General features: G+C 41.0%; 1 protein-coding gene across 3 annotated transcripts in view; it reads right to left on the bottom strand.

Moving 5' to 3' along the window:
* Znf280c (zinc finger protein 280C) overlaps nucleotides 1-5,411 on the bottom strand; it is a 56,040-nt gene extending 50,629 nt beyond the window's left edge. Inside the window, exons 1-2 of one of the 3 annotated variants that reach the window (XM_075957142.1) lie at nucleotides 5,125-5,411; nucleotides 3,706-3,770 (exon numbers count right to left, since the gene is read on the bottom strand). The gene's annotated coding sequence lies outside the window, so the exon portion shown is untranslated. Of the gene's footprint in view, nucleotides 1-3,705; nucleotides 3,771-4,215; nucleotides 4,330-5,124 lie in introns of those variants that run through there. The other 2 variants (XM_075957144.1, XM_075957143.1) reach the window with 2 other exon arrangements.
* Between the last annotated feature and the right edge of the window lie 9,646 nt (nucleotides 5,412-15,057).

The following is a 15,057-nucleotide window of genomic DNA, read 5'->3' as shown; positions in this document are numbered from 1 at the left end:
AGACAATTGCTTGCAGGACAAATGGTCTGTCATAGTCAGTAACCTCCAGGCCAATGAGGAAACCATGTCTCAAGGAAGGGGATGGCATTCTTGAGGATGGTACCTGAGGTTGTCCTGTGGCACACACATACACACACACACACAAATACACAATGAATAATAAAAAAATTAATGTAAACTAGGCATGGCTTCTCACAGTTGTAACCTCATCCCCAAATGGGGACTATCAAATGTACACATCATCTAATACTTTCCCAAATTGGCTTATTCCTGAATGAATGTAAATTTAGCAAATAAACTCATGAATATTTTAAGCAATTACTACCTGAAAAATAGGATGAATTTTAGAATTAGAAATAAAAATTAAAAGGTATGCTACATAAAAACATAATTATCTAGTCATGTTTCAATAAATTTTAATTTCAATTTAAGTGATATCTTTTTTTAGATTTTTTGAGTATAAGTGATATCTTTAGGACTTATTCTTTATACTTTAGAAATGAATGCTATTATTACTATAATAAGGTACATATAAATACTTTGCTTATGTATTTTTTTATCATTTCTAACTGAAAAGTAAAAGAAAATTACCTAAAGTACTTCATAGATTAATTCATTACCAAATTTTCATTACCCTCTATACTCTAGAGGAAAATAAAGAATAAAATGTAGTCCCATTCTTCAGAAGTTTACAATCTAATTGGTTTACAGTATTTAGACTTTTATCTTTGTGGTGTTGGCAATCGACTTTAAGATTTGACATGTGGCCTTTAATCCCAGCACTCAGGAGGCAGAGGCAGGGGGATCTCTGGGAGCTCGAGGCCAGCTTGGTCTACAAGAGCTAGTTCTGGGACAGGCACCAAAGCTACAGAGAAACCCTGTCTTGAAAAACCGAAAAAAAAAAAAGATTTTACATGTGCTAAGCGAGTGCTTTTCTATAAGCAACATCTTGCAGCCTTATTTGGACCTTTAAAAAAAAAACCAGGTGTTGGCCGTGAAGTGGTGGTACATACTTTTAATACCAACAGTCAGGAGGCAGAGGCAGGTGGATCTCTGTGAGTTTGAGGCCAGCCTAGTCTACAAGAACTAGTTCCAGGACAGGCTCCAAAGCTACAGAAAAACCCAGTCTCAAAGAAACAAACCCCCAGGTGTTACATTAAAATCAAAAATTTGAATTGCTTCATTAAAAAGAATTTTAAGTTATATCCTGAATTCTCATACACATACCATACACTCTACAAATTCTCTTTAAAAATAAAAAAATTTAAAAGCATCTTAGTTATAGCTAGATGTGGTCACATTCAAATGTAATCCCAGAATTTGAGAGGGAAAAGAGGGAGAATCCTGAGTTTGTGGCTGGGATAGGATACATAGGAAGTCAATACCATCCTGAGCTACATAGTGAAAGCCTGGCTTGAAAAATCAAAAGCTAGGTATGCAGTTCAGTGGCAGAGCATTTGCTTAGCATGCACTAGAGCCTGAGCTTGATTCTTAGAACAGAGAGGAGAAAACAGATTGTCTCAGCTGCTAAAATGCATCAGTTGAACTGCCACAGAGCCTGATTACCTAAGTTCAATCGCTGGAACCCACATAATGCAAAGAGAAAACTATACAAGTTGTCCTTCGAGAACGTATGCTCACACTGAGCACATGTGCATACACCTACCTACACACACACTAAAATAAATAAAAATAAGTTAAAAGCATTTAAAATAAATGCAGTAAAAATAATTAAATTCATTTGTTTATATTTTCATTCTCTCTCTTCTTTCCCTTCATACTGCCCCTCTTTCTCTTTCTGAGACAGGACCTTCTTATGTAACCCTGGTTGGATTGAACTTGTAATATACACCAGACCAGCCTTGAACTTCCAGTGATCCTCCTGCTTTTGCATCCCAACTGCCAGGATCACAGGTATGTATTACCATGCCTGGATGCTTTTCATTTTTCAAACTACAAAAAAAGAATACCATGCCTAGATTTTTATCAAATAGCTGTTCCTGCAACTCTTTTATCTTTATGGAAAGTATGTGTGAATTAATTTAAAGAATATATATAAAAAATTAAAGTGGATCATTGGACCCAAACGGTACTTAGTGTTGACAATTTTCCCATTAAAGATAATACAAAGACCCTTTAATAAAAAACTAATTTGTAGAGAATGAATTTTAAAAAAGTCTAGATGTATATTTTTACTCAACTCACTGAGTAAATCAAGTCTTCCAATACTCTTACAACAATCTAACTAAAAATCAATTATTTTTCAAAATGTGTGTGTTTGCATATGCCACAGCATGTATGGAGGTCAGAAGACAACCTAAAGGTGCTGGTTCTCTATTACGTTGTGGGGTCTGGGATTGAACTCAAGCTGTCAGAATTGGTGGCAGCTGGCAAACCATCTTGCTGGCTTGAGAAATAAGATTTAATGTTCTCTCTGAAGCATAAAGAATATTTAGCTATAATTAGTACATCAAATTGATCCCTAGTACTCCCCCCAAATTCTGTGTGGTTCTAAATATTCTCCTAGAAAAATAAGCGTAAGAAAAGGAAGGCATAGAATGCTATACCCCTTTCCCTTTTCTTAATAAAAAAGCAATGTTAAGTGGTAAAATGCTGGGCTAAAAAGGCCAGTCTAATTGGAAAATTTAACAGTCGGAGGGAAGGAGTTGAACAGAAAAGAAAAAGTTGAGGTATGGAACTCTTCATCATCAGAACTTTTTCAATACTATTCTTCAATTTTTCAGCATACTTGGATGTAATATTATTCAAACGCTAAAATACAAAAATATAAAGTCTCGGGGTTAAGAGAACTGACTGTTACTGTTCGTCCAGAAGACCTGGGTTCAATTCCTAGCACCCACATGGCAGTTCAAAACTGTAACCCCAGTTCCAGGGGACCTGATACCCATGGCAAAACACCAATGCATCTAAAAAATAAAACATTAAATAATGTATAGAGGGGCTGGGAATGATTGCTCACACCTTTAATCCCAGGACACAGGAGGCAGAGGCAAATGGATCTCTGTGACTTTGAGCCAGCCTGATCTACAGAGTAAGTTCCAGGACAGCCAGGGCTGTTACACAGAGAAATCCCGTCTTGAAAAACAAAACGAAAAAACAAAAAAGAAAGAAAGAAAAAAATGTAGAGAGGAAAAATTGAATAATACTTCTTAAACATTTTAGGTGACCCAGGCTGGCAAGATGGCTCAGAGATTAAGAGCACTAGCTGCTCTTCCAGAGATCCTGATCAATTCCCAGCAACCTCATGGTGGCTCACAACCATCTATAACATGATCTGGTGTCTTCTTTTTGCCTACAAGCAGAACACTGTATACATAAAACCCTCTTTCCCTATCTTTCTCAGGCACTTTGAGATGCCCATAAAAAGCGAGGCATTATTCAATGAATTGAACCTTAGGTGAAAGTCAGAAGACACTTGTTCAAGAACTAACTCTAAGGGGACAGGCACGTTGGCTCTTACCTGTAATCACTGTATTGGGGAGGTTGAGCCAACAGAATCAAGAGTTTATGGATGGCCTCGGTTACATATCAAGTTCAAGGGCAGCCTGGGCTACGTGGAACCCTCTCAAAAACCAACCAAACAAACAAAAAAATCAGAATAAAACGGGGTTTCAGTGAGATGGGCTCAGCAGGTAAGGGAGCTTACAACCAAAACAAAATCAGAGATTCATTGTGGGTACCTACTCAGTAGGAGAGAACTTCGTATCACCAAGCAGTCATCTGATCTCCAAACTGCAGTGTGCGCACACCTACATACATACATACACCAAAAAAGAGAAATATAAACAAATAAATGCAATTTAAAAGAAAAAACACAACTGGTTCTATTTAAGGACTGAGGCTATTTCTTCATCTTTGCAACAGTTCTTTAACACATCACTGCCCTGTAAAGGAGCGACAGCAATAAAACATTCAAATGCTATGACAATTGCTTTTGCAGACATTAAAGCAAATCACACAGATCTAACTGAATTTCATAAATAAACCAGCACCTTCATGGACTTTTTCTTTTTTAAACATAAGATGGCTTGAATTTATATTGTAACTCTCAAAGCAAGACACCTCACAAACCCTTCGGAGAACTGTGTAGTTTAAAAATAAAAATGTTTTTAGGTATCGAATACAGGTGCCACTAAGAGGCACTAAAACTCATAATCCTACCCCAACCAACAAAAGCAAAAAACTCCAGCTCACAGATTTAAAATAAAAATGAGCAAATCCTCCAAACAAAAGAGAGGTCCTTGGATAAAATCTCCCGCATTTGGAAGAAACTGGTTCCCTTGTCACTGAGACTTCTTCCTGAGAACAATTCCAACTTGAGGTGCATTGAGGGGACTCCCATGTCGGCGGCAGGTTTTCCTCCTCCGAATTGAGATGCTCGCCCCATCCATCGCTACCCGGCCCCCCCCCCCCCCCCCCCGCACAGCTCACTGATGGGAAAATCACGCCTAAGACCACGTCTCTCCCCTCGGGGCTTTTATCCTCCATAGTCTAGACAATAACTAAATAGAGCAAGATTTCTGTGGCCGAGGAGGGCAGTCCCTTTGGGAAGAATAAGGGGATCGGCACGGAAAAACTCCTGGCCGTCCAGGGAAAGGGGTTGGGCAGAAGCGAAGGGCCTCAAGGAGTCCGAGGCTGGAAAGTTCGGATGGGCCCACCTGCCTTTCCCAAGGCAGCAGGGAGGATCTCGTCGCTCTCCAACGTACAAAAGAGACATCCGATGTACAATCCCCCCCCCAAAAAACAAACAAACAAAAAAACCAGACGGAGGGGCTCTCGAGAAAGCAAAGCGGGAAAGGCACGGACCACCCCCCCTCCCCGCCTCCATAGACCGCGGCCCATGCGGCCCGGCCCGCGAGGGCCCCCCGCACAGTTGAGGCCTCGCCTTGGAGGGGCCGCTCATGGTCACCTCAGCCAGCCAGCCCCGCGTTACCCAGGCGACCTTTCCTAAAGCACCCCCTCCCCGGGGCCGAAACAAGATGGTGGGCCACGCGCCATCGCGCCACGGGGTCCCTACTCTCCACAGCCACGGGAACCCCAGCCCCGGAGCGCGCCGCTGCCGCTGCCCTCTCCTCGGAGGCAGGGAGGTGCGGGGAGGCTTACCCTCGACGCTGCAGGACGTCCGGAGCTCAGAGAAGGAGGAGGAGCGGGAGCAGCAGGAGGAAGAGGCGGAGGAGGCGGAGCAGGAGAAGGAAGAGACGGAGGAGGGGTGCAGAGGGGGACAGGAGGCGGGGAGGAAGAGCGGAAAGGGAGGAGCGCGAAAACACGGGGTGACCTCCACTCACGGGGCTGCGGCGGCCGCGGCGGCCGCGGCGGCAGCGGCAGCGGCTACCGCCCCAAGGAGTTCCAGCGCCAAATGAGCTGCGCTGAGGAGACGAGCGAATTAGAATAGCACGCACTGCCTGATGGGTAACGCGTCCATCCGGGCACCTTGCAGACGACTGCCGGGCCAATGGTGGGTGCTAGCATGTGAGCCGCCAGGAGCAGGCTCGAAGGCTCGGCCTCTAGACTGGATGCCCGCCTTGGGAAAGAGGAAAGGAGCCGCGGGAACACTGACCCCTCCCCCCAAACTACGGCTCTATATTGTATCTAAGCACACACAAACAGGCATTCCGAGATCTCCCTGCGAATAAACATTAAAGGCACCCGTTTTTAAAAACACTGGACTTGACATAGCTTTCGCGTTTTAAGAGAAAAGAGAAATTAAATCGACTTCTTAAGTCATTGACTGATGGCACCCACCACTTTGTTTTAAACACAATTTTGTTTTCCTTTGTCACTCCTGCCTTATAAAGTCCTATAGTTATAAAAAGTTCTTTTTAATTTTTCGTTCTTTCTTCCTTCCTTCCTTTCTTTTTTTTTTTTTTTTTTTTGGAGCTAGGGTTTCTCTCTTTAGCCCTGGCTGTCGTGGAACCCCATCTGTAGGCCAGGCTGGCTTTGAATTCAGTGATTCACCTTCCTCTGCCTCCCGAGTGCCACTACCCCTGGCTTCTTCAAATTTTGCAAGAAAAACACTTGCCAAAATACGGTTTACATAATCAATATCTAAATCATATCTTTTATTTATTTATTTACTATTTTTATTTTTATTTATTTATTTATTTTTTTTCGAGACAGGGTTTCTCTGTAACTTTGGAGCCTGTCCTGGTACTAGCTCTTGTAGACCAGGCTGGCCTTGAACTCACAGAGATTCGCCTGGCCCTGCTTGGGATTAAAGGCATGTGCCACCACTGCCCTGCGTCTTTTAAATTTTAAGCAGTATTTCATACCATTTCTACCTTTTCCTTTGGTGTGGGCAGAAAAGTTTCAAGGTAAAATCTGCAACCCAAGTGATTCTGCTTTTGGCACCTTCGGCAAGTTAAATAAGAATTCCAGGTCTGAGAGATGGCTCAATATGGTAAGGGCCATCACTGGGACCCACATGGTAGGGGAGAACAGACTTCCTCAAGTGTTCTCTGATCTCCACATGCAGCCCGGGCCATGAACACAAAACACACACACACACACACACACACACACACACACACACACACACTATATATATATACTGGGTTTCCTGGGTAGAATGTTTAAGTTTTGGGGGAGCCGGGCGGTGGTGGCACACACCTTTAGTCCCAGCACTCGGGAGGCAGAGGTAGGCAGATTTCTGTGAGTGGAGGCCAGCCTGGTTTATAGAGGTAGTTCCAAGACAGGCTCCAAATCTATAGCGAAACCTTGTCTCAAAACAAACAACAAACAAAAAACAACAAAAAATAAATAAATTTGGGGGGAGAAAAAAACAACCTGGATGCTGCTTGTCTCTAAAAACCTTTGAAAAAAATAGATCTCAAACACTGAGTTTAGGAAGAGGCAGTTTGCATGTTGCATCAATCAGAAGCATGGTGTCAAGAAATATAAAAGACAAATTATAGTGCTACAAATGTTTTTACCAAGTCCATTTGTGTGTAGGTAGGGTTCCTTAATTTATTCTTACAGTTTAGCCTATAGAAACATTGCCAAGCAAACAAATAGCAAATTCTGTGTGACGTGAAAAGAATGACTTTCAATCTATAATTTTTAGTGGCAACAGAATAGTTTTTAGATTCAAATCTGCTTATGTGGATGAGCATGCAAGAAGCTATTTCCAATGAAGCTTAACAGCGAAGTCTTTCAGTTTACCTCTTGACTAACAATGAAAGGTCCAGGAACCCTCAGAGCAATTACATTACAAGAATATCTTGAGGGAGTAATGACTACCAGGAGATCCGTATAGATTTTTTCCTTCCCTCAGGCTTCATTTCATATCTGCTGCCACTTTTAATTCAGTATTTGCAAATATCCTTGGAGGCTTGGCCTGTACAATAAACTAGGGGCCACCATTCAACTGCTGGCATTATTCTACAGAGGAAACCCAGGGTGTATTCCTGTATGCTAGTGGAACATACTTGAGTCTCAGTTTGATCAAACAAACCATAAGAAAAATATTTTGATACAGTTTGAAAAATATCTTAACATTGGTTATCATGCTATTATAATTACAAAAACAGTAGTGTAATAATGATATTCTGTTTAGAGGTCTTTGGGAGCCTTTCATATCTTGAACCATAACACATGATTTGTAAGTATTTTCTTCTGTTAGCTGTTTCTATTATCGCTTCCTTGAGAGTACCTTCTGAAGCACCACCATCTTTGACTTTGATGAAACATAATTCACTCACCATTTTTACTGTTATTTTCATATCATAAATAAGAAGCTACTGCCTAATCCAAACTCATGAAGATTAAAACCTATGGTTGCATACTTAATAATTTAGACCTCTAGAATTCTGACAAATTTACTCTTTCTTCAGTTTTTGTACAAGTTTATATTAAAAATCAGGCATATTCTTCTCATATGCTCCTAAGCATCCTTTTTTTCACTTTTCCCCTCTTGTAAGTCTCTCTTGTTCCCATTAACACTTTTACCTCTATATTCACACCATATATACATACATTATTTTAATTATTAATTAATTAACTAATTCATCAGAGTGAGTCTCAGTGAAGCTAGTTGACCTTAAACTCACTATGTAACTGAAGCTGGCCTTGAATTTAGGATCACTTTCAGAAATATGACCATTTTAACAATATCATTTTTGCTGATCCATGTTGATCATTTATCAACTTTTATTTGTTCTTCAGTTGTTTGTTTGTTTGTTTGTTTGTTTGATACAGGGTCTCACTACATACTTCCTGGTTGGCCTGGAATTGGCTCTGTACACCAGTCTGTCCTGTCCTCAGATTCCCAGAAAATGGCCCTTCTCTGCCTCTCCAATGCTGGATTAAAGGCGTGTGCTACTACACCCAGCATATTCTTCCACTTTTGTCTTCAGTACTTTATGGCTTTCATTATGGAAGTCTCTCTCCCACTTGATTAAGTTTATTACTATGTTCTTTATTGTTTTGAAGATTGTTCTAAGATTTACTCTTCTATCTTTTTTTCTCAGTGAATTGATTATTGGTGTATAGTAAAAACTATTGGTTTTTGAGTGTACACTTTATATTCTGTTATTTTGCTAAATTTATCAGTTCTAAAAGTCTTTTGTTTCATCTTTGTTTCGCTTCTGATTTTAGAGAACAGCTTTCAGTATGTCCCCATTCAATAGAATGCTGACCTTTGGGTTGTTGGACAGCCTTCATTATATTCAATTTATTCAAAGATTGTCTTTTCTTTTTCCTTTTTCTCCCCTCAAGACAGTGTTTCTCTGTGTAACAACTCTGGCTGTTCTAGAACTTGCTTTGTAGACCAGGCTGATCTCAAACTCACAGAGATCCTCCTACCTCTGCCTCCCAAGTGCTGGGATTAAAGGTGTGCGTTACCACCACTTGGCAATTCATGAGTTTTCATAACATAATCATGCCACAGAGGTCTTGACAATTGTAATAGTGATTACTTATTCTTATTAAAAGAGTTATTTTTATTTTTAATTATGTGCATGTGTCTGGATGTTCATAGAATCTAGAAGAGATGATCAGGCCGGGCAGTGATGTCACACACTTTTAGTCCCAGCATTCAGATGGCATAGACAGGTGGATCTCTGTGGATCTCCTGGTCTAAAAAGTGAGTTCCAGGACAGTCAGAGCTGTTACACAGAGAAACCTGTCTCAAACAACAACAGCAACAGATTTAAAAACAGAGAGAGAGAAGAGAGCATTAGATTCCCCAAGGGTACTCAAGTTAGAGGCTGCTGTGAGCTAACTGACATGGATTATAGGAACAGAACTTGGGTCCTCTGCAAGATCAGTGTGGGCTCTTTTTTTTTGTTTTTGTTTTTCAAGACGGGGTTTCTCTGTGTAACAGTCCTGGCTCTCCTGGAAACTGCTTTGTAGACTAGGCTGGTCTCAAACTTAATGAGATCTGTCTGCCTCTGCCTCTCAAGTGCTGGGAATAAAGCCATTCACCACCGCCTCCCAATCAGTGTGAGCTCAGACTATTTCCAACTTCTATTTTCTGTGGGACAATGGTCTGTATCCTGTCACTTGTATTTTAAATAAACGCTGATTTGGTCAATGGCCAGGCAGGAAGTATAGGCAGAGCAACAAGGCAGGAAGTAGAGATAAGGCAAGGAGAACAGGAGACTATTGGGAAGAGGATTCAGTCTGTACCCATCACCCAGACACAGAGAAAGCAAATGTGACTGCCTCGCCAAAAAAGGCACCAAGCCATGTGATTAACACAGACAAGAATTATGGGCTAATATAAGTTATAAGAGATAATAAAAAGCCTGAGCTAATACGCCAATCCGTTTATAATTAATGTAGACCTCTGTGTATTTATTTGGGACTGAACTGCTGTGGTATTGGGAGGGGCAGAAACCTCTGTCAACACCTAATTTGTTCTTTATTGCTGGCTGAGTGGAATGCTTTAGAACCTGGACATCTTTCTCCCACTTGGTCTAGTGTATTGGTGATGCTTTCCACTGAGGGTTTTTTGTGTGTTTTATTTTTCAAAACACGGTTTCTCTGTCCATTGTGTTTCTTTTTTTAATGAGCTTTTTATCTCTGAGATTTTATTTTTAAGAATCTCTTCTCTTTATTGAATTTCTCATCCAAGTTGTTCAATTTCTTGTTCGAATCTTTAATCAAGTTGTTTCCTTCATCTCTCTGCTCATTTGCATCTTCTTTTACACAATGATAGTCCTTCAACCACTGCACAAGATAGACTGGGACACCCTCTTTCCACTAAGTGGTTTGTGACTTTGCTACTCTCTCTAAGTCTACTGAAGTCTTCCACTCTTAAACACCATTAGTTTCTGTCTATTAGACCTCAAATGCACACTCTGTAACCAAGAGGGCCTGATATCTAACCTGCATAATCAAGGGGGCTAAACAGCATACCTTCCTGTCCAAGGCCCCATGATTTTCCAATTCCAGTCAAAAAGGCCTTCAAAAGTAACTCTCTCTTATGAAGGACTAAATATTTCACTTTTTGTTGAAGGAGAGCTCCGACTATCTACTTTTACTTAAATATGTTTCACCTCCAATACATCATCTGAGAGGCATTTCATTATGCTCCTTATGTTCAAGGGCCCTCAAATTCCTGCCCTCTGCTCCATATGTCTGAAAAAGTCTTCCCTTCACAAAGGGGATTCAGAGCCTCTCACTCTGCCTATCATAGATTCCAACACTCCCCTTCTGTTCATAATTATTTGGGTTTCCCCGTTCATATGGGGGGAAAAGAAAACTTTCTCTTAAAGACCTAGGTGACCTGAATTATATCCTCTTTTGCCCAAGGGGGACTAAGGGTTACAATCTCTTCTAGATCCATAGATCTTTTTCTATTGACTATATATGTCTTCTGTATTCCAAAATGTCTAGGAATGCTTCTAGATTTCTTCCTGCTGGGTATAATCTAAGACAATACTCCTTTGAGCAAAGGAGCCTTAGGCTCATCTTACCTCACCAAATGCTTCTTAGACTGAGGTTAACCATCAAACCACTTGGAAAATGTGCAATGATTACTGCCAGGCCTTCCACTTAGCCCCAAAATGGTACGGATATTCTAAATACTTAAAAAGACTTGGAAGCTGATCAAGCAGTATTGGACCTTCCTCTGTTCCACAAGGTATTTACTTTTTATTCAATGTGATATTGCATTTCCTATTTCATTGAACACTGCCATAAACTTTATACCTCTGACAAATATGTGTAGACTTTTACCTTTTCACAAAATGTCTCTGAAATACAGGGTGCATCAACATTTCTCCTTAATCCCATGGAGTCTGCCACATTACTTCTTTGATGAAGGGCATAATAATTTTTCCATTTCTGTTCTGGAGGTGGGTCTTGTATCTTATCTGTTGCTTTCATTGGTTAACTAATAAAGGAAACTGCTTGGCCCTCTGATAGGGTAGAATTTAGATAGGCAGAGTAAACAGAACAGAATGCTGGGAGAAAGAAACTGAGTCAGGGCAGTCGCCATGATTTCCCACCGGACACAGATGCAGGTTAAGATCTTTCCTGGTAAGCCACCTCGTGGGCTACACAGATTATTAGAAATGGGTTAGATCAATGTGTAAGAGCTAGCCAATAAGAGGCTGGAACTAATGGGCCAGGCAGTGTTTAAAGAATACAGTTTCCATGTAATTATTTTGGATAAAGCTAGCCGTGTGGGCGGCCGGGTGCCAGGAACACAGCCCACCGCTCCTTCTACATTTCTGTTCAAAGGTCAAGGATGTTCTCAGTCTTACAAGTGAGACTGAGACATCCACACTAATAAAGAATGCTTCTGCCCTGCCTTGTGTGATCAAGGAAAGTTCACAGTTGATTTCATACCTACAACTTACAATTTGCGAGGCCTAGAAAGTAATGTCCTGACTAAAGAGATCTCAGTGCACTCTGAACTGAGGTACTTGATCACAAGAACAGCAAGATAAGGGTAACTGAGACTACTTCCTTTATTCTAGTTTATTAGACAGAGAATTCCTGTCATACATGAAGAGGAATGTGTGGATGAACCTTTACTAGATGAAGACACTGAGCCAGAGACTACTGCCATGCAGTCTCTTAGAAGATTTCTATGACTGCTGACATGCCTGACATGAACATTCAGAAGATGTGTATTCTAGATTGTGATTTCAAGTTTGGTGCTGATGAAGAAGTGAGTGCCTGGGACTTCCTCTCTTTCTCAGGGTATCATTTGACCTTCAGATTCTGCCCAATAGAGCTACAGACATACAACCAAGAGAGGTTGAAAATATTTCATCCACTTCTAGGGAGCTCCTCTCTCCTCCTTTTAAGTTAGAGCGTCTTGGACCTTTCACCTGCTCCAAAAGTGATAGCAGGAATTCTTCTTCTGCCCACTGGGAACCTGGATATGCCCCACCTATCCCAATAATTCTAAGAGTTGGTGTGGGACAATTCTATATTCTGTCAATTATATTTTAAATAAACGCTGATTGGCAGATAGCCATGCAGGAAGTATAGGTAGGAAAACCACACAGAAAGTAGAGGTGGAGCAATGAGACTAGGAGTATTCTGGGAAGAAGGAAGCTCCCTCCCAGTCCTGCCCCGACCACCAAAGAAGCAGGATGTGACCTGTACTGCTGTAAAAGGTACTGAGCCATGTACGGCTAACATAGATAAGACTAATGGGTTAATATATGTTATAAGAGCTAATGCAAAGCCTGAGTTTATGGGCCAATCAGTTTTTCATTAATGTAGACTTCTGTGTGATTATTTGGGACCTAACAACTGTGGGAACTGTGCCGGACAGAAACCCCCACAAGCAGGCCTTCATGTTACAGAGAGTATTCTCTTTCTCTTGCTGAAGTGACTTTTCCATTATCTCCTCTCCCAAGTATTCACCAGCTCTTTTTTTTTTTCTTACCAAAATGTTCTCAGACTTGCCTGTTTTAATAGAGAGGTAGAGTCAACCAGCATGCAAAGGGTTCTCAGATCTTCTGAATATGACCCTGTGTGAGTGACTTACTCGGTCTGTAATTGAGTTTTAGATCATTCCATTGGGTCTAAAGGAGTTCCAGTCTACTGACTCTGATTTACCAGTGGGCCTCAGATCATCTCACACAGCTATGGTTTACTTCAGATATGCCTTTCTGCCCAATGAGTGCCTTATATTGTCTTCTTCTGATTCAGGGGCCTCCAACATGCAAACATGAGGTTAAAGAGTATTTTTTATTCTTCACTGATGACTTCTTCAGAACACCCAGGCTTAAAGTATGAGGACCAAAGTATAGAAAGTAATGTCTAGAACTGATTCCACTACCTCAAGGCAGAAACCAATATAATGTGGCCCTCATCATTTAAACCTAGATCTGAGCAGATGAGCATGCGCTTGAGAAGGAGAACCAGCTTGGGACTCTCATGCAGACTATTGGATGACCACTCAGACTGCTGCCTCACATACCACACATTCTCTACAGTGGACATACGTTCAACCTCGGATGAAGAGCTAGAAGCTGATAAGGCAGTTCCTCAAATGTGTTCCACTGCATGAGTTGGGTGAGACCTTGATCTCATGTCAAGCAGTGGGTATGCTGATTTCCAGCTTTACCCAACCCAACATGTTAGTCTATGTTTACAATAGCCCCCAGATTTCCACACTCCTCACAAGACGCCCTCAAACATTTCCCAACTGACCTGGGAGTCCTTGTATTTTCTCCATCACTCTTGTCCCCCTTCCCCCAACATCTCACTTCTGCCAATTGGTCCCCATTAGTATATTTCTGACTTATGTTGGGGGGCGTTCAAGGTCTAAATATAAGGCTTTCAATAGTGCTCCCATTTACCAAGGGTGTCTCCACATACTCTTTCCCTTTAATTTAGTATTCAAACTCCACATCTGGCCAAGAGAACTTCAGATCTTCCTTGTCTCTTATGTAAACTGTCTATACTAACATTGTTATCCAAAGGCCTCTAGTTTTTCCTTCTCTTCAAGCAGGTGTCTGACATTTCCACTCTGCTCAAAGACTCATCTCATGTACATGAGTTGGACAAGAAGTCTTGGGCACACTTCTGCTAATCAACATAATATTTCTCCCTTCAGGCTGGAGGTCTTAGAGCTCAAGTGTAGCAAGGAGAGTCTGGAAAACAGCCATCAGTCTTCAGGGCATCCATCACAACTTCAGAAATGGTGTGGTTCTATCTTTAGTGCCCTGAACTGAATGGCTGAACAGTAACCTGGAGGCTGAAAAAGAAGCCCACACTAACTAAGCTCTTGGAACAATGTTCAGATAACTGCGTATTCTCCTGAAGATGCCACAGATGATATGGATACTTTGTTGTTGTTGTTTTTATTGTTGTTCACTTTTTGGTGTTATTGTTTTCTTTTAAGTTTAGAGGACATATTGATATTTTCTTGGTATGTTTATCATCTACTGGCATTAAAATCCAGCAACCAATTGCTTAAATGTCTCACATGTTCAAGTTTGTTTGGAAATCACAATGTGTGCATATCTTCTAACTTTTTGTTTCAAAGACATACCATTATGTAATTCTACTTTACAAATGTAATTATTTTAACCAATATTGCCAAGAATATAAACTTTATGTACTTGAATTATTTTAACCAATATTGCCAAGAATATAAACTTTATGTATTTGAATTGAACCCTGAGACTGCCTTCTGATTTTGCTGTGTGAACTGTGTCTCAATTATTCCCGCACCTCCATACCAGGCCAGAAGGTTAGTTTATGTTGGCGCTGGAGCCCGACATAGTGATGCCTGTAACATTGGACTGACCGCTGAACCCCGAGAAATGCTGGAGAAGTGACTAGAAGTACGGAGGAGAATGTGAGGAATCCACGAGGGAAAACTGCAACACAGGTCGACATGTGAATAATGAGCACTAAAGATTAGAATATAAGGAAGCATAGGATAAAGCGGGACAGTAATATCGGGAGTAAAATTTGTAAATATAGAAATATGGGGCAAGGAAAAAGCAATTAAATGGCTATACAGTTGATTGGAGATATATTAAAGGAGAGAAGAGAGAGAATACAGCAACATCAGATACAGGAATTTTTAGAATTTATAGAGGAGATATGCCCTCGGTTTTC

The sequence above is a fragment of the Microtus pennsylvanicus genome, chromosome X, assembly GCF_037038515.1.
Source record: "Microtus pennsylvanicus isolate mMicPen1 chromosome X, mMicPen1.hap1, whole genome shotgun sequence".
Lineage (NCBI taxonomy): Eukaryota > Metazoa > Chordata > Mammalia > Rodentia > Cricetidae > Microtus > Microtus pennsylvanicus.
The sequence above is the reverse complement of the archived record's forward strand: the minus strand, read 5'-3'. Positions and strand labels throughout refer to the sequence as shown.